At 38.5% G+C, this 18844-nt stretch overlaps 1 protein-coding gene across 6 annotated transcripts in view; it reads right to left on the bottom strand.

Annotated features, from left to right (window-relative positions):
• LOC122801829 (guided entry of tail-anchored proteins factor 1-like) overlaps positions 1-18844 on the bottom strand; it is a 763064-nt gene that overhangs the window by 177940 nt on the left and 566280 nt on the right. The window lies entirely within an intron of this gene.

Raw genomic sequence — 18844 nt, 5'->3', positions numbered from 1 at the left:
ACACACCATCCATGGGACCAGACAACATCCCAGGTTGTGTTCTGCACGAACTACAGAACGATCTGGCATCCCACCTAAGTACCATATTCAATCATAGCCTCACCTCAGGCTTTGTACTTGCTGAATGGCGCACAGTGACGCTTATCTCACTCCACAAGGGGGGACCCACCACAGACCCCGGGAACTACCGCCCCATTAGCCTGACGAGTCTGGTCTGCAAGGCCATGGAATGTATTATTATGGAACTTATAAACAAAGACATTGGTAATCTCCAAACTCTGGACCCCACCCAGTTTGGGTTTGTAAAAGGCAGATCATGTCTCCTAAACCTGATAGACTTCTTTGAAGCAGTCACCAAAGCCGTTGACAAGGGTAAGGTGGTTCACACAGCCTATCTATATCTTGCCAAGGCTTTCAACACCATCCCCCACTCTGGAATTATAAACTCACTAAACTAGGTATAAATCCTTATGCCACAAGATGGGTTGCCAACTGGCTCACTGACAGAACCCACACTGTGAACGTAGCAGACTCCAAATCCGACTTCAGACCAGTGACAAGTGGAGTACCACAGGGTTCAGTCCTAGGTCCTCTCCTGTTTGGTATCTACTTCTCTGAAGTACAGGCTAACACAGAAGGTCTTTGGCTAACGAAGTTCGCAGATGACTGCAAACTAGGAGCCATAATCGAAGCTCCTAACGATGTGGACATCCTACAAAAGGGCCTCACTAACACAGATGCCTGGTGTCAAAGCCATGGCCTCAAGCTCAATGCCAAAAAGTGCATTGTCATCCCCTTTGGTAAAAACTTTGTACCCATGAACTACAACATAGGCAGTAGTATACTTAACACCAAAAGTGTGATAAGAAACCTTGGGACACAGGTGGACAGTAGTCTCTCCTTTGATAATCACATCGCCACAATAGTGAGGAAATCCTTCTACGTGGCACACCTCATCACAAAAGGTTTCTCATCCAGAAAAAAAAAAAAAGAGGTCATTGTTCCCCTCTACTCATCACTCATTAGAGCCATTATAGAGTACAATGCCCCTTTTGGTATGTACCTCACAAGACATCTATAACAACTGGAAAGGCCACAGTAATACCTCACAAAGAGGATTACTGGCCTCAAACAGATGCCCTATGCAGACCATCTCAAAAAACTCCAGCTTTACTCCATCGCATATCGCCTACTCCGAGGTGATCTCTGCCTAACATACAAAGCTATGTCAAACCCAGAGCTGTTGGACATGCTCCAAGAAATCCCAATCCCTCCGAGCTACACACTCTAGGGACCTAAACTTTGTAACCACAATAAACAGAACATGCCGGAGGGATAGATTCCTGTCCCAGAAACTTCCCATACTCTTGAATAAACTACCTATCTATATCAAACAAAGCTCCTCATTAGCACTCATCAAGAAAAATCTTAGATGATTGGATGGGAAATAGGAAATTCACCCCGGGGATCACCTCTGTGGCTCTACGCGACAGTGGCACTGGAAATTAATTTTCTTGGGTGGCAAAAGCCAGGGTACTTTTTTAACTGGGCTTGTATAGGCCCCAGGGCCGATAGGTTCATAGGTAGGTACTAGGCTATGAACAAATTCACTTATTGTGATTAGTGATTACCAGTTTCCTTTCCATATTCATAAATTGCCATTTTATGGCATATACTGAATGTTTTTAGATTTAAAAGGCAACATTCTATTCTGTATAATCAGCAAAGGTTAAACTGAGTGAATATTGTCAATTTAATACTATTTGTTCAGAATGTGATTGTTACTTTCTGTGACATTCCAAGTTCAGGCTTCTATTGTTTCCCTTAAACAACTTTGTCAGTTTGATGTCATGTATAAAACATTAGTTACCTTGGTAACCACTTAAGTATTATATATGGTCAAGATGGGTTACAAAAACTACAAGTTAAAGGAATTACATGACGTGTTATGCACATTTACCTATATGAGAAAATCATCATGCTTCCCCTTGATGTTCAATGTAGCGTATGTCAAGTTAAGACAGTAGTGTTATTATACACAAGTCCATGTTATTAAATCCTGTCTTTAATATCTAAATTCAGCAGACTGCTTCATCTTATATGATGATTATTTATTTTATGTGTAGATTTACTGAAATCATACATTAAATAACTATTGTGTGTGTTTTTTGGCTGTTGCTTAGTTATTTGAGAGACCACAAGCTGTAATGCTTATTCTTATTATTAGCTCCTTCCAAGCATGTTTATACAGTCCATAGACTTTAAATTAAGAGACCCATTTAGTTTCTTGTTATACTTCCATCCTTGCATACACACACACATATCAGTACTTCAAGCACGGGCAACAATGCCCATCCAAATTTGCCAGAATACCATTCATTAGTTCACGTGGTGTGTTTCCAGGCTGTTCTTAAAATATCCAAACCAATATTTGTCCTGTTCCATTTTACCAGCCTGTTCCATGCAGTGACCACTCTGCCAGTGAACCACTCAACACACCTTCCATTCCCACAGATATGTCCATGAAGGAAATTCGATGACTCTCTGGCACTTCCCGACAACCCCAAACACCCCTAGAATCAGTTATCCCCATATGCCCAACATGTCTGAGCAAGCTCACCTCCCAGACCACTGCAAAGGGTGCTCTTAGTCTTTCACAATAACTCAGACTTCCACTATTATGCAAGTCCTTAATGTGTTTGGACCAAAATACATTTTAAATATAAAATTGTGCTAATATATATATATATATATATATATATATATATATATATATATTTTTTTTTTTTTTCTTTTTTTATCAAGAATCAACAATGAGCTAAGTGAAGTGTTGGGAGACCATAAATATGTGTACATGTGGTATAAAACAGGCCTTTGATTATATAAAAACGTCATTGCCAAGAATCATCTCTGAGGCTCCTCAGAGCCTTTAAGCGTTAATGTCACTCTGTCTCTGTTACCATAGCAACTACGGAGTGTCTGTTTCTGTTAGTGTGTCTGTGTACTGCATACCAGAGGCTCATGATGCACCTGAAGCAAAGCTTCACTTCATTGCAACTTCAGTCCTAAATTCCCACCCTTTCAGTGAGACAGCAGCCAGGAAAAGAACAGAGAGCAAACAGATAAAAAAAAAAAAAAAAACTCCCAACAAGCCGCCACAACAACAGAACACATTCTTCCAGCCTTCCCACCTCTCACTCAGCAGATGTATAAACAAACTATTCTCTGCCAAAATATCCCAAATAACAGTTTTATCCACCCCCTTCCCCTGGATTCAGGCTAAAACACCAAATGTCCCTTCCTAATACACAAGCATCAGTAAACCTTGATCACAAGCCACAACCCACAGCTTCCCGGAGACGAAAATGGCAACATACAACAGCTGCCAGACACAGCTGCATCCGCACGGACACCATATCAGGCTTAATCAAACAGCACTCGAAGTTATGATACCTGCCATAAATGATATTAACTATGTTTAGACAGAATAATAATGACATTTGTACTAGCTGCCAGACACGGCTACATCCACGCACACTATATCAGGATTGATCAAACAGCACTCGAAGCTATGATACCTGCCATAATTGATATTAACTATGTTTACACAGAATAATAATGACATTTGTACTAGCTGCCAGACACAGCTGCATCCACTCACACCAAATCAGGACTGTTCAAACAGCACTCGCAGCTGTGATACCTGCCATAACTGATATTAACTATAATTAAACAGAATAATGATGACATTTGTACTAACAGCTTGCTACTATTATTTAACCAGGATATACATGACATTTCTAAATCATACTTTAACTGAAGAAGGCATTAGTCTCCATGACAGCATTTTTTTTCAAAACACTCTACTGTTACTGCTATTATATATGATGTTAATTTGTTACATTTGAGTCTGAACTCTGATGAATGGTACCTTGTTGAATTAGTTAATTACTTAAATTATAAGTAAAAACAATGAAAATTTAACAAGATATGTATTCATTGAGTTCAAGTAGGGGAACAGAAACTTATATGTTTGTATTATATGTTGCTTTGTTTGGCTTATATATAATGTAAATAGTAACCCATCCTGACCTACCTTTGTTTCTGAAGAATTATTGGACTCTGAACATTCTGAATAAATCATTACTGTTTCTCAGTTGTTTAAGAAACCCTCTTTTTTTAAAAATAAAAACAGATGACAAGTGATGTGCCATATCAGTTGATACTTAGAGATGTAGTTGTAAGAGTTATTTTTTGGAGGGGCAGCTTTCTTAGAATCAGTTTTTTTTCTTTCTTCTTTCTAGCATCAGTCCAAGGATTTGTTTCTTTTATTCTTTTAAGAGTAGGGGCTATCCATTTCATTTCTTCTGGGATAGACACTATTTTTTGTTTTTGATGAATATATAGTAGGTTCTTCTAAGTCATTAAAGGTTCTCATCTCGTTGGCAAAAAGTATTTTTATATTGGCTGGAAGGCCAGCTGTGTATTAATGTTGTTTTGTTTGAACAGTTTTATTATTGGCCAGACTTTTTTTTTCTTTCTTCTAGTATTCTGGAAGAATAATCATTGTCAAACCGTATCAGGCTTTGATTGTATTTTAAGGGCGATTTTCTCCAAGCAGATTTTAATATTAGTTCCTTGTCCAGAAATGAAAGAAATTTTATTAACTATGGATCTAGGTGGAGTATTTGTTGAGTTAGAAGCAGGTTTCCTCAGTGCTCTATGCACCCTTTCAATTCCAAATGAAAGTCCCTCTTTCAAGTCTAAAAATTCAGGAATCCAGGTTAAGAATGAAATGATGTCTTCTCCCTCAGTGTTTTCAGGTAGACCAAAAATCCTTATGCTGTTTGTCCTTTCCCTGTTTTCTAAGTCATCTATTTTGTTAAGCAGCCATGTATTCTGTTTAAGCAGAAATTATTTTTGGAATTTTTCCTCTGAGTCTCCTGTCAATGTCATTTAGAGAAGTCTCTACATTTGTTATTTTTGTATGGAGTTGCTGTAATGGTTCCTTAACAGGAACAGTCTGTTTTTGAGAATTTAATTTGAGGTTTTCTAAGTCATTTTTAAAGCCATCCAGCTTCAAAGATAGTTCCTGTAAGGTAGATGTCATCAACTGCAGTTCTTTTTTCAAAGCAGCATCTGGATGAGAATTCCTGGAGTTGTTCATATTCAGTGACTCAATATATCTCCAAGTTACTTGACAGGAAAGTTTTTGTACATCTCCACCATAATTGATATTTATGTAGTTAATCTATAGAGTTCTGATGTTTTAAACTTGAAAATAATAAAATGTTCCTATATTATTATACTAGTTTAAGGAGCTCTCAAAATTCACTGCTCTCAGTTGGCCATCTAAGCTCTACGCCCAGCAGTACTACTTTGTAGGACCACTCATATGAGTACAGACAAATGGTGAAATTCATTCAAACCTCACAGTCCTATAACAGAATTAAAGAGAGATATAAAATAATCTCAGGTGCTTGTTGGGGCAGAAGTTAGTCATTTTCTCTGCAGAATTTGCAATCAGTGTAAATATGCAAGGAAACTGAAGATATTTTCTGAAGTGAATATACTCAAAGTAAAAGGGCTAATTACTAAAGCCACAGACCATGTTAAATATCTTGCTGTTTGACCCTATAATACTTTTTACACTGACAAGCCAAGAAGAAAATTAAAACAGAATTACATGATACATACCATAAATCTCTGCACATTTCTCTTAAAATATTTTGTAAAGCATTAAAAAAATCATCTTAATGTCCAAAGAAATCAGTAATATTTATGGGTATAGAGGAAGCTGCTCTTCCCATTGGTGGGGGGATACCTGGAAACAGGAGACCTGTTGCACCTATACACATAAAGTGCTTAAAGAAACCTGCTTTAAATGACTGCTTTGAGTCACAGTCATGCTTAACTTAAAAAAGTTAACAGAACAACATATTTTGTATCAAACATGCATTTTCTGAAAAATAAAGGTAAAACAAAAGGTGCTTCAACAAAGTATTAGTTTAAGGGTGTGCATGCTTATGCAACCAGCTTATTGTATGTTTTTTATTTTTTATATTTTTTTCCCTAACAGATTTGTTTGTTTTTCAATTTAATTGCACAGGTTTATAGGTCACATTAAAGGTGGGGAAAGTTTTGAAATGATATACTGTGGCCTCATTTATTTATATCACAAAAACCTGACATTTTAACAGGGGTGTGTATACTTTTTTATATCCACTGTATAGTACCCACAATTCCCATTTTTTCCTATGTAATTTGCTCCTACCCTTTTCTAATGATCCTAAATCTTCTAGATGTTTCATATTTGGGAGACTTACACATATCCCCCATTGTTTCTTTGTGAATTGCTTATTCAACCTATCTTCCTAATTCTTTCTAACCTTTGATTGATTCTTATAGTTACCATGCAATATTTTGTATGCTCTACTAATTATTCCTTTTTTAACAGCAGCTTCTGCTCTAGATTCTACTACAAAATCTACCAGTGCTCGTCTTTCACTTAGGATCTCCCTATTTCTTTTTCTTTCTCCTTGATTATACACTGACATTAATCCTTGATAGGGAAGGCAATCTTTCTATCCTGCAGTCCAAATAAATTCTTGGCCTCTTTCCATTCTCTTACTTTTCCCTCTCAAATTATTTGCTCCCAATACCTTGGTTCTTTTACAAATTTTATTGAATAAATTCCAGCCTCCTCTTGACTTTTGTCTGTATCCCAAATTGCAGTCATCCCTATCGGCAGAATCTGTTTTTTCCATTCCTGTGTTGGCTACTTTATGAATATAATATTCTGCATGATTATTGTTATTTTCCTTAAGGATATGCATCCAAAATCCCAGTCTCTTTTGTTTCTTGAGCTTTCTGTTTCATCATCATCCCTTTCCACTTTGAATTATAGGTTTCTACTTGTGCCATGTATAGGAGCTTCAAGTGTGTAGCTCTGAAATACCCCTTCAAATCAGGTAATCACAAACCACCTTGTTCGACTGGAAGAATCAGTTTATCCCACTTAACTCTGGCAGTCTTCCCTCCCAGATAAAATCCTTCAGCTCTTTATTAACTGCTATCCACATCTTCTTCTCTGGCTGATAAAAATATGCCTGACCTGTGTATAAAACTAAAGGGACTAAAACATTCCAACTGCTTGCATCTTTGCTATCCATAGCCATATGATACGGCTTTTAATTTCTCAGTTTTTGTATTATCATTTTAGTCTCTCCACACATATCATTAGTTGCCACACCAGAACCCTTTAAAATCCATACTCCTAAGTACTTCTTTTTATCGTGTCCCCATAAATATGGATGTTGTTGAACATAATTTATAGCTATTGCCTTTGTTTTGTATCCCAAAAAGATCTGAAACTGCCTCAAAATGTTCAACACTGAAATGTCATCTTTGTTTTTTTTTTTTTTTCCAGGTATAAAAATAATATAATCTGCAAACAGAGCCAGCTTTTCTTAACTACCATACCAATTATATCCCTGAATTTCTGAGTCTCTTATTTCCTTTGCCAGTGGTTCTAAATGTAGTTCAAATAACAAAGGAGAAAAAGAACATTCCTGCCTGGTTCCTCTGCTCAAACAGAAATTATCAGACAGGAAACCACCCACTTTAATTTCCGGCTCATATATCCTTCTAATCAATTTTATAATTTTATCAGGGAATGCAAATGCTTCCATTGCCCTGTTCATAAACTCCCAGCTTCCTCTGTCAAATGCTTTCTGTGCATCAAGACCCACCAAAAACAGTGGCATTTTCTTATATTCGGATTCCCTCTGGATCATCAGTGTTCTGTTAAAGTTGTCAAATGTTTGCCTCCTCTCCACAAAACCACATTTATCCATGACTATCAATGTTGGCATCACCTTTGCCATTATTTTAGCCATTATAGACAAACATTTTATAATCATGGTTTAGGATTGAAATGGGCCTGGATGAAGCTTGATCTGATGGGTCTTTACCCTTTTTAGGTATTACAGCCACCACCACTTTCTTCCAGGATGTTGGTGGTACTTCTAATCTTAAAATACTGTTAAACAAAACCTTCCAAATCAGTTTTTCCCTCTGAGCTTCCAAACTTCTAAAGGAATACCATCTAATCCTGGGGACTTTCCAGTCAATTGGTTATACATCACAGGATCATAGGAAGTTACTACGCTATTGGCCCAAAGGCCCTTATAAGGCTAGCCAAGAGTTTAGTCCATGTTTAGACAAGTCAAAAGCCCCTGTCCAGCAGGGACACAGGTGGAATCCCAGGGGTGTATGTTCTGTTTCCCATCCAGTTTGTACTTGAAAAGGGACAATGAGGTACTCTACTTGATGTGGAGTGTGAGTCTATTCCACAGAAGGGGGAATCTCTGGGACACAAACCTGTCCTGCCAACAAGTCCTATTCATGTCACAGACCAGGTTGAGGTCGTGCATGTGGGTTACTGGAGCGGAGCTTGACTTGCGGATATGCAGCAGTCCCATCAAGGCGGGGTCTGAGATTGCTTTGTATGCCAGAAGTCACCTCTGAGGAGTCTGTATAAAACCTGAGTAGAGGGACAGAGCTTTTAGCCTATCTACGTAGGGTAGATGTTTGAGGCCCTGGATTCTTCTGGTGTGGAACCTATGTGGTCTCTCCAGCTGCTGCATGTGTTTTGTGAGGTACATGCCGAAGGGGGCATTGTACTCAATAACTGGCCTTATAAGGGAAGAATACAGGGATGTTATGACCTCCTTGTTCCTGGATGAGATACCCTTACTTATGAGGTGGGCCATGTAGAAAGCTTTCCATACAATGGAAGCAACATGATGGTCAAAAGTCAGGTTGCTATCAACCTGGGTGCCCATATCCCTCACAACTGATTGCGTGCTTAGGACATTGTTATTAATGTGATAATATGTGGGGATGTCACTCTACCCAAAGGGGATAATGATGCATTTTTGGCATTCATCTTGAGGCCATGTTTCTGGCACCAGTTACTTATTTGGGTGAGACCCTCTTGGAGGACGTCCACATCACTTGGGGAATTGATGACTGCACCCAGCTTGCACTCATCTGCAAACTTGGTCAGCCATAGCCCACTGGTTTTCGCCTGCACCTCAGAGAAGTATATCCCGAATAACAGAGGCCCCAAGACCGATCCCTGGGGTATGCTGCTCATTATGGGCCTACTGCTTGAAGTGGTTTCCCCTATTTTGATTAGGTGGGCTCTATCAGTGAGCCAATTTGCTACCCATCTGGTAACATATGGATTGATGCCTAGTTGAGAGAGTTTACCTATTATGCCCGAGTGGGGACTAGTGTCAAACGCTTTGGCCAGGTCAAGGTAGGCGGTGTGCACCGTCTTATCCTCATCCATGCCTTTTGTGACTGTCTCAAAGAAGTCAACCAGATTTAACAGACACGACCTTCCCTTGACAAAGCCAAATTGTGTGGGGGTCGAGTGTTTGGAGGTTGCCAATGTCCTTGTTAATGAGGTCCATGACAATCCATTCCATGGCCTTACAGATCCGGCTAGTTAGGCTGATGGGTCTATAATTTCCCAGATCGATGGACACTCCACCTTTGTGTAAAGGGATGATGGTGGCTATCCTCCACTTGACTGGGACAAAGCCTTTACCTTTAGCTAAATAGGGTGCTTAATGGTGTTGCAAGTTCATGCCTGAGTTCATGTGGGATGTTATCGGGCCCCATGGCGGCTGTATTTTTTGCCTTTGAGTGGGCAGTGATGACCTTCTCCCTAGAGATAAGGGGAGGGAGGCAGGTATGGGGGATGTCCTGATTTACTGATGGGAGGGACAGAGGGGTGAAGTTTTCGCTGAATCTCTATATCTACAGCATTTGTGTATCTGGTGTTCTTGACCACCAGTTCTGAACAGATCTGGGTGCTTCCTTTGAGATTGTGGACATATATGAAGAAGGCCTTATGATTGTCTCTAGCAGATGTGGCCAATATGGACTCGAAGTTGGCTTTAAAGGATTTCACTAGTGCTCTTATTTGCTTGTTCAGGCTGAGCAAAGATTGCTTCCAGTTGGGCACCTGCTCCTTCTTAGTCCTGGACAGCAATTTTTTTCCTTTTGTTATATAGTTTATTTATTGCAGATGTCCGCTAAACAGGTTTACTCTTCCTTGCGGAGGATGATTTTGCCCTGTCACGTATTCCTGATTCCATGCATCTATACAAGTACTTGTATAGCACTTTGGCGTAGATTTGGACATTGGTGCCAGTTCCTACAGAGGGGGCTGTGAAGCTGTTTATACCATCCCTCAGGAGGTTCTAATCAGCTTTGGAGAAGTTTTTTGTTTGACCCTAGCTAGTGGGGGGTCAGGGAAGATGCAGACTTTGAAGGTGACCGCTTCACAGTCGGATCTTACCAGGGAGGATGATACTGTAGGGATGCCGCAGTAGTTACTCATATTGGTTAATACTAAGTCCAAGATATTCTCACCTCTTGTGGGGGTATCGACTAGCTGTTCCAAGGCATTTGCACTGATAAAAATTGAGGAATCTCTGGGCATTTGCATTCTGGCATGAGCAGTTTTTCCAAAGTATGGTTAGGTAGTTAAGTCGCCCAGGATCAGGGTAAAGGGTAGAATCTTGATAGATTCGAAGAGGTCCAGACAGGTGGAGTGGGCATCTTGAGTCAAATTTGGGGGCCTGTAGCTATGATTTGAATAGGGGTCTTGCCAAAGGTTAACTGAACCTACAGTGTCTCCTGTGCGTCATACTGTCTGACCAGACTAGAGGTGTGTGCGTCTTTAATATATATTGAAACTCCACCTCCTTTCTCTTTGCTGTCCACAGTTTGGGGTCTGAATGTATGATAGGATGAGTAACTAGGTAAGGCTGGGGTTCTCTCAGCAGCTTTGAACCAAGTTTCTGTGCACTCATTGCAAGCATTCTTAACTCTGGAAGATGCTGACATTTGTGCAGTTAGTTTCATGTTTAGACTCCTAGTGTTTAACAGCATGACTTTTAATTTGCATTTTGCTGAAATTTTTATGTTGGCTTTATCGACCTCCGGACTCTTCCTAAAAAAGGCACTATGGGGGAGGGAAGGACCTTTGCCAGAGGCCTGAAGCCCAAGTGAGACAGATGCGGGCCATCTCTAGCAAAGCATTGTGGTCTGCCGATAATATCTTCCCAAGCTGTCAGGTACTAGATCCCCCTGGAATGACACCAGAAACTAAGCCAATTGTTAAAGTCAATCATTTTCCGTTTGTATTGAGGCATCATTCTGGGTGACGGTAGAATGCTGCTTAAGGCTAGAGACACACCTGCCTGGGACAAACATTCAACGTGCTCAATCATGTTTCTTTTCATATAGTCCACGGAGGTACGTCTCAAGTTGTCCACCCCAACATGGACTATGACAGAGTCACAACAGTACCTGTTTTTAATCACCATTTTTATCTCATTTCCTCCTATACTATTAGCAATTGAGCCTCATCTATCTCTAATCTTGGCATACTTAATTCTTCCCAAATTAGAATGTAACTTGAGAAGCTCACATCATGACTGGACCAATCAGTTAAAGTCTTTTTAATGTCAGTGAAGTGTGTCCTGTGGAAGCATGAATGGTAAAGCCAAACAACTGAAAGTAAACCAAAATGGAGCACAACAGGGAATGTATGCTTAGTTGATAGATTCAGTTTTGGGCAAGCTGCAAAACTTGAACTCTGATTCAGAAATATGCCAACAAAGACAAAAGAAATTTGAAAGGCAGATTAGAATGTTTGTATAATCTTGATTTTTACTGGCATACATTGTTTACTAAACATAGGGGAAATAAAATATATTCATACTCTGCTCTTAAGAGCAGTATTTGACTTTATTCTGGAACTTCTGCATCTGATGTAAAATGCTGGTTGAGATTTCACCTCAGGTCAAACAATACATTTTCAGATTTAAAAATAAAAATATAAAAAAAAGATTTTTTTTTAATAAAGAATGCTTTTTATCGAGTTGCTCTAAAAAGTAAAAAAATATGGAAGAAGAGTGAAAACTTTGCAAAAGAAACACAGACAAGCTGATTTTAGAAAAGCATTTGAGGTTAGTTTTGCTGATTCTGTTATTGACGTAACAGAAGAAGTATAATGTAATCTTTATATGTCTTGGTGCTATTATTATGAATGTGCAGGAAGGGCATCATAGATTCTCTGCATATATGCTAGTAGGTCCCTCTCAAATGCTGAGCAGAAATGTACCAAAGCTGAGAAGAAAGCTTTAGCTACTGTTTGGCAAGTAAACATGTTTACGTGTGTATCTATGTAAAGATTTCATGTTAATGGCATACAATAAACCTTTAGAAGCTATCTAAGTCTCTGTCATGAACAGAGATGTTTTTACAAATACAGTCATATTAGTGTATGATATAGTACACAGAAAGCAAAAAGACAATCTTTCTATTTGCCAAGGTAAGAATCTTGTAAGTTTAAAATACAAACATGTCTAGATCTGAAAGCATATGAAAGTGGCTGTAAAATATCTTGTACCTACAGTATTATCACTTACTAGCATACGCAATTCAACTGAAAGAGAATGTCTTATAAAAAATAAAATGTTATAAATTACACCAGCAGGGCCGGCCTTAGCTGAAATGGCGCCCTAGGCGAAGTACTGCTCTGGCGCCCCTTAAGCCCCACCCACACTGAACACAAGGAACACCCCCATTTGAGCCTATACATGTCACATGTCTGTTCTTGTCATTTTCACCTCACTGTATACATCTACAGCATGATGTATATAATTATCATTAATTTCTTAGTAGTTAATGACATTAAATATATATTTACAAAGGAAAACTTTTTGACATGTATGTTATAGTAAGAACACCAACATTTGCTGTTTATAAGGAAGTCGCATAACATGCTCACAGTTAGAATCAATAAAAGGAATGGGTTTCAGTGGCTCTGTGGTTCAGAGAAATGGATCCGTGACTGTTACCTGTGCAACCATAGTTTGATTAGTGGTCCTGGGACAGGAATATCCATGCTGGGAAGGACAAGAGTGAAGGGGGTGGCCTGCTCATCTGTCCTGTGGGAGGAAATGAGTGTAGATATTAAGGGAGCACACTGAGAGGTGGAATTTCTCTGGTAGAAGCAGTGGAACAACCTCTGATACCTCAGGGTTGGTGAGAAAGACTTTGTGCTGACAGCGTCAATTGCAGAAGTAAATGGATGATGAGTACAGTCAGCCTATTGCATGTCCCTATAGACACAGGGCCACACAGAGAAAAAAACCTCAATCTGCCCTTGATGGCTGCCTTAATAATAGCCTCTCTCACATGATTCTCACCCTCACTGATGGAATGAATGGGAGAATGTGTTAATTCTTCAGAGGGGACTGATGACTGGGAGGCAGCAGGGACAAACATTGCAAAAAAAGTACTCATTGTTGAACCTTTTTATGACAGATTACTGTAAAGTAACCAAAATTATTAAAATTATGGTGGTCCCTTAAACAATCAATAAGGAGACTTATTTAAATGGAATGTTTTCACTCAGGTATTACAAACCCCCTGTCCATGACTTTTGTATATAAACCTTGTCAAGATAAGTAATTATTTTTCTTTCTGATCTCAGATCTTTTGGGAAATTATAAGAACCAGTGGTTTATCCTAGGTTGGAATTAGAACCTTACATTCGATCATCTAGGCCCAGGAGGGTCACTAAGGAATACAAATTTACCTCTGCTCAAAGATTTAATGATTGCACATGATCTAATAGATTCTTGTAAGGTATACTTTTAACAGTTTATATGCTGCCTCACATAATACTTGGTCTAGGGTAGACAATTATTTTTTAGACTTTAATAATCATTCTTAGTCATTTTCACATCATTCATTAATTTCTCTTGACATCAGTCTTCCTAATAAAGTCTGCTCCTTTTTATGTTGCAACTGTAATCATAATCTTGTACAGGATATTGTAATAACAATTAATTTGAATTGAAACATATTTAGGGTTGCCACCTTTTCAAATGCCCAAAGTGGGACATTTTTGGTACAAACATCAGATTTTGCAGGGCAAAACATACCCACGGCCAGTACAAATGACAGAACTTCAATTTTTTTCCTAAATAAAAGCTTATTCTTGTAGCATTTTAGTTGCTTATTCTGATTCTTATAACATGTAGGTGCCTCATATACAGAATAACTGTTTTATGCAACTATTACATAAAATATAGGAAATATTTTTTCCTAAAATCTCAGGACATTTGGGATTTTTTCAATTTTTTTGCAGGACACAACTGCCCAAAGAGGGACTGTCCCTTGCAAAGTGGGACAGGTGGTAAGCCTAAACATATTATAGTTATCAAGCCTGATTGACAGGTAGACTGCAAAATAATATGGGTTTATTTAAAATCATTAATTATAAACAGTTAATTAGCTTAGCTTCTTACAATAAGAATACACACACATATTATATATATATATATATATATATACACACACACACATATATATATATATATATATATATATACATACATACACATACATACACAACAACACTTTCAAATGCACTTGGCTTTTGCTCAAATGAAAGCTACGTCTTTTCAGCACAATGACTCCTTGCTTAGGAGTGTACAAATATGACCTGGGAGCCAGATACAAACAATATAATGCAATGCAATGGGATCTATAACATGGATTGGTAGCACTAGCAAATCACTTATGCAAGTACATTCCATAACTTATCACTAAGAAATGTCAAATTGCATAACTATGCAGACACTACTTTCCAAGCACTACTCTGAACAAGTGATATGCAAGTAAAAGAAGAAATGGTAGAAAGATTTTCCCAAAAAAATAGTATAAGCCCACAATCAACCTTTCACTTTGTTTCAACAAGTAAATATGCTAAACCATGGATCGTTTATTCCTTTTCACTCAAGTTTCAAAATTCCCAAAGTCTCTGATCCTTGTACCTCGGGCCGTGGAATCTACCGAAATGCTCAACGATAAACCTCCACTGCCAAAATGCCATTACATGTCCGATTTCTAAATTAAATGCATGTCCCAGTGCTTCGTTTACAAATTCACATTTCACAAACAAACACACACTAAAAAACTGCTTGCCTACTTTGTTGAAATCACATTTCTGAAATATAAATCCCCGGCCCCCATCCCTCACTTACCTCCCAGTCGCCAGTATAAAAGTGGAATTAAAACGCCAAAACACACTCCATTAGTTTCGTAATAGCCCACATGCAAGAACTCAGATCCAGGCTAACAAAATGACGCTGACTCACGTCCACAGATTCCAGGAAACGCGATCGCCACTAGCCAATAGGTGCACCCGACTCTCTAACGCATCAACGAAAGAAGGAACGAGAGGCGGGAGTGAGCTCTTTATATATGCTCAATCAATGGATCAGTGTGGCCATGATGTCAGTGGTGCAAAGTCATCACTGATAGGCTCATTTGAAATGCTCCATAAGAGCGGCCACTCACAGCACATCAAGCATCTACATCATGCAGGGGGGGAGGGAATGAAAATATGGCTTAGGGCGGGGGCTGTGTTGGATAGGAAAAAACAAGAAGTTTGTGTTTGCAGTGGGGGAGGGCGCATTCCTAGCCTCTATGGGCGGCGGTGAAATTTGTCGAAATGTACTTGTTGTCTTTCAGTTTTCCCAGTTAGGGGGCGTTTCACTTTCACAGCAGAACTCCGGTCCGCAAATGTATACAATTGCACCCTTTTGAGGCCGGCCTGTACGGCGCCCTAGGCGGTCGGCCCTGTACACCAGACAGAAGATAAAAAGTAAGAATTCTAATGTGGAAAGCATTAAAAAGACTAAGAAATGTTGAAGAGTAGTAAATGCTTGCTTAAAGACTTCACACTTAAATGAAGGATTATCCATTGTGGGAAATAACACAATAACTGTGAAAATGAAATCTAAGGTATGTTAGAAATTCAGTTTCCCCTGTACAGATAAAACAAAGTGAGTAATCAGAGAATGTATGATTGAATATTTGCTTTTCTTTAGGCCTTGTCATTGGACAACTTAGCATTAAACAAATAAATATTATTTAACATTCCTGAGAACTTCCAGATAAATAATGAAAACTGCTGCCTTTTACGGACTATTCTGGCTGTGGTAAGAAATAATATAGCCAAGAGATGGGAGAAATCCTCACTGCCAAAATATGAATACTTTCTGACTTCTCTGCAAGGAGTAGCTCAGAAAGAGATCTCCAGCAAGTAAAACAGGTTACTTCCTAAACCTCTCTTAACATCCCCAGGAACTGAAGTTCTTTTGCTGATTGAGAAATATTTAAATTTTGACACCTCTATTAATTGTAAAAATGTGTCATCAGTTATAACATGTTGAGTATTTAGGGATTTTTTTTGTTTCAATTTCATACTTGTGTTGTATCATCTGGCATTCATTGTATATATTGTATGCAGTTAATATGCTTGTTCTTTGAAATACTTGCACATTTCCAAAATCTTTAATAAAATTGCTCAAAGGAAAAAAAAGAAAAATCGCTATGCCAGGCTAATGCATAACACATTACTCTTTCAAATGTATGACTTCCTTAAATAGCATTGTACTATCTAAGCATTGATTTCTTTGGCTAGTTTATGTCAGAGAGAGTCTATTACTTCTTACTGAAGACTACTCAATATTTACAGCAACAGAACCCATGTATTCCACATATTCATATATAGTACCTCCTCTTCTAGATAAGCTATTTGCTACTTTTGTTATACCAGAGACAGTGAGGACTGCTAATGGTCTATCTTTTAATAGCCATCAGTTTAAAGAGTATTATGAATGCCAATGAGTTACACATAGAAATTACTCCACTTTGACCACAAGCCAAAGAGCCAACACAGCACATTATGCAAAATGTTAGCAAAGCTACATAAAATTGACAAGTCTACAGAAATATACTGGAAACAATAATTAAATTGTATGCTGACAGTCTACAGGACGTTCACTCTTTCTTCTTCTTCTTCTGGATCTACACCAGTTAGTGTGCTGTTTAAGCAAAATGTCAGCAACAAGGCATCTTCCATAACAAAGTCAGAGGCACAAAAGATGAGATGAAGAAATTAACCAGACACCAGAAACAGAACGATATGAAAAAAATATTAATGCAAAAAGAACAGACAAGGGGCATGCCTTTCCAAAGGGCAAATTATGTTATTGAGAAATGATAAATACAAGCATATCTCTATGCTCAGTGTGCCATAACAGATAAGTGGCATAAAAGTGTCAAATTGCTTTCACGGAGAAACAATGCACTACTCACCAGGCACTGTTTTTTTTTTCTTTCAGTGAAGCACTGGCATAGCACAAGTGCTGGTGAGAGAAACATCGGACTATGACTCGAGTCCAGAACTAAAATAAAATATCAAGCCTTGCTATGTTGGGACATAAAACTTAAATGAAATATCAAAACTTCACAAGAACACAATACTTCTGTGATAAAGGATGAAAGTGAAGCATGTTAATTTGAGCTCTTCCAGTCAGAAAAAACAATTAAGTGTTAAGAAAGCCAGAAAAAGTTATAAATCTGAGGGAACTTCAGTTACCAGGTAGAAGAGACACCAAATTAATATCATCAAAGAAATACATATGAGAAAAATAAGGAAATGTCAACCAAAAATGAAAATAAAAAGGTTGTGGATGCCAAGAACCTTATGACTGATTACAAAGAAGCATACTTGCAACATTGATGCTTGATGCGACATCCAGCAAACCAGAAGAAAAAAATGAACAGATATGCTCAAATGTGTTTAAAACAGGTGGGGCTTTGTAAGAATATGCAAGAAAAAATGAAAAATAGTTTAAAAAAAAAAAAAAAAAAAAGTACTAAATAACCAAGCTGATGAACTGCTAGGCTTAAAGAAGTCAGGAAAAGAAATAAAGGACAGAGAGAGATAGAGAAACTGAGGCATCAAATCAATAAATGTTCTAAAAAACACTAGACTTAGAAGCTACAGCATGAGGAGAAAAAGTTATCTCAGTTTACCATAAATTTAGATGTTGAAGTGCATTCACTGTTACAGTAACAACCTACGATATCCTTGCTGTGGTAGCTCTTAGTCGACTCAAATACCAAGGACTTTCCCCCTCCTTTAGGCCCGAGTATAAAGGTAGTCATCTAGGGCCATGTTTTCAGGTTCTTCTTGACCCACAGAATTGCAGCCCTAAACTCTGAGCCCCAGGCCAGGAGACAAGGCACTCAAACTACTCCAATGGGACCCTGTATGGGGGATCTAAAACCTAAAATAACAATGATAAGGGAAGCTCCTGAGGATTACAGAAAGGAGAGAGGACCCATCACAACCACTGGGAGAAACACAAGGGAAGATGGGTGAGAAAGAATACTGCAACAGTGAAGGCGCTCAACATCTACACTAGAATAAGTAGACACAACTGTACTAGGTTTGTCATGTTTCACTGTTGCAGCAATAACAACTTAAGGAGGAATCCCAAAGCAAAGAACTGGGTGGTTGGAAAGAGTTTATCCTGAAGCCAGAAGTCCCTACAAGACAGCAGAGGCAAATCAGGCCCTGGTCATGGAAAAGATGGCTAGATTATAATGCTTGGTAAAGGTGTGAACAGAAATCCAGATGACTGTTTCCATAAATTCAATGATGGGGAAGTCCATAATAGCTGCTGTGGCCTTGATGGAATGTATTCTGATTAGAACAAGTGCCTGTGTACCATGGTGCCTGTAGCATAAAACAATACAGTGATCCACTTAGAAATGAAACAAAACCACCAAAGAAACACTGAATAATATAAAAACTACTTAGCCAGTGAATAAAACAACCGCAATTACAGCAAAACTTTAATAAAATCGCTCTGGCATCTCAGCAAAA

The sequence above is a fragment of the Protopterus annectens genome, chromosome 5.part0 (assembly GCF_019279795.1).
Source record: "Protopterus annectens isolate FY-2018-M chromosome 5.part0, PAN1.0, whole genome shotgun sequence".
In the NCBI taxonomy this organism is placed as follows: Eukaryota; Metazoa; Chordata; order Ceratodontiformes; family Protopteridae; genus Protopterus; species Protopterus annectens.
This window is presented reverse-complemented; position numbering and strand designations above follow the sequence as displayed.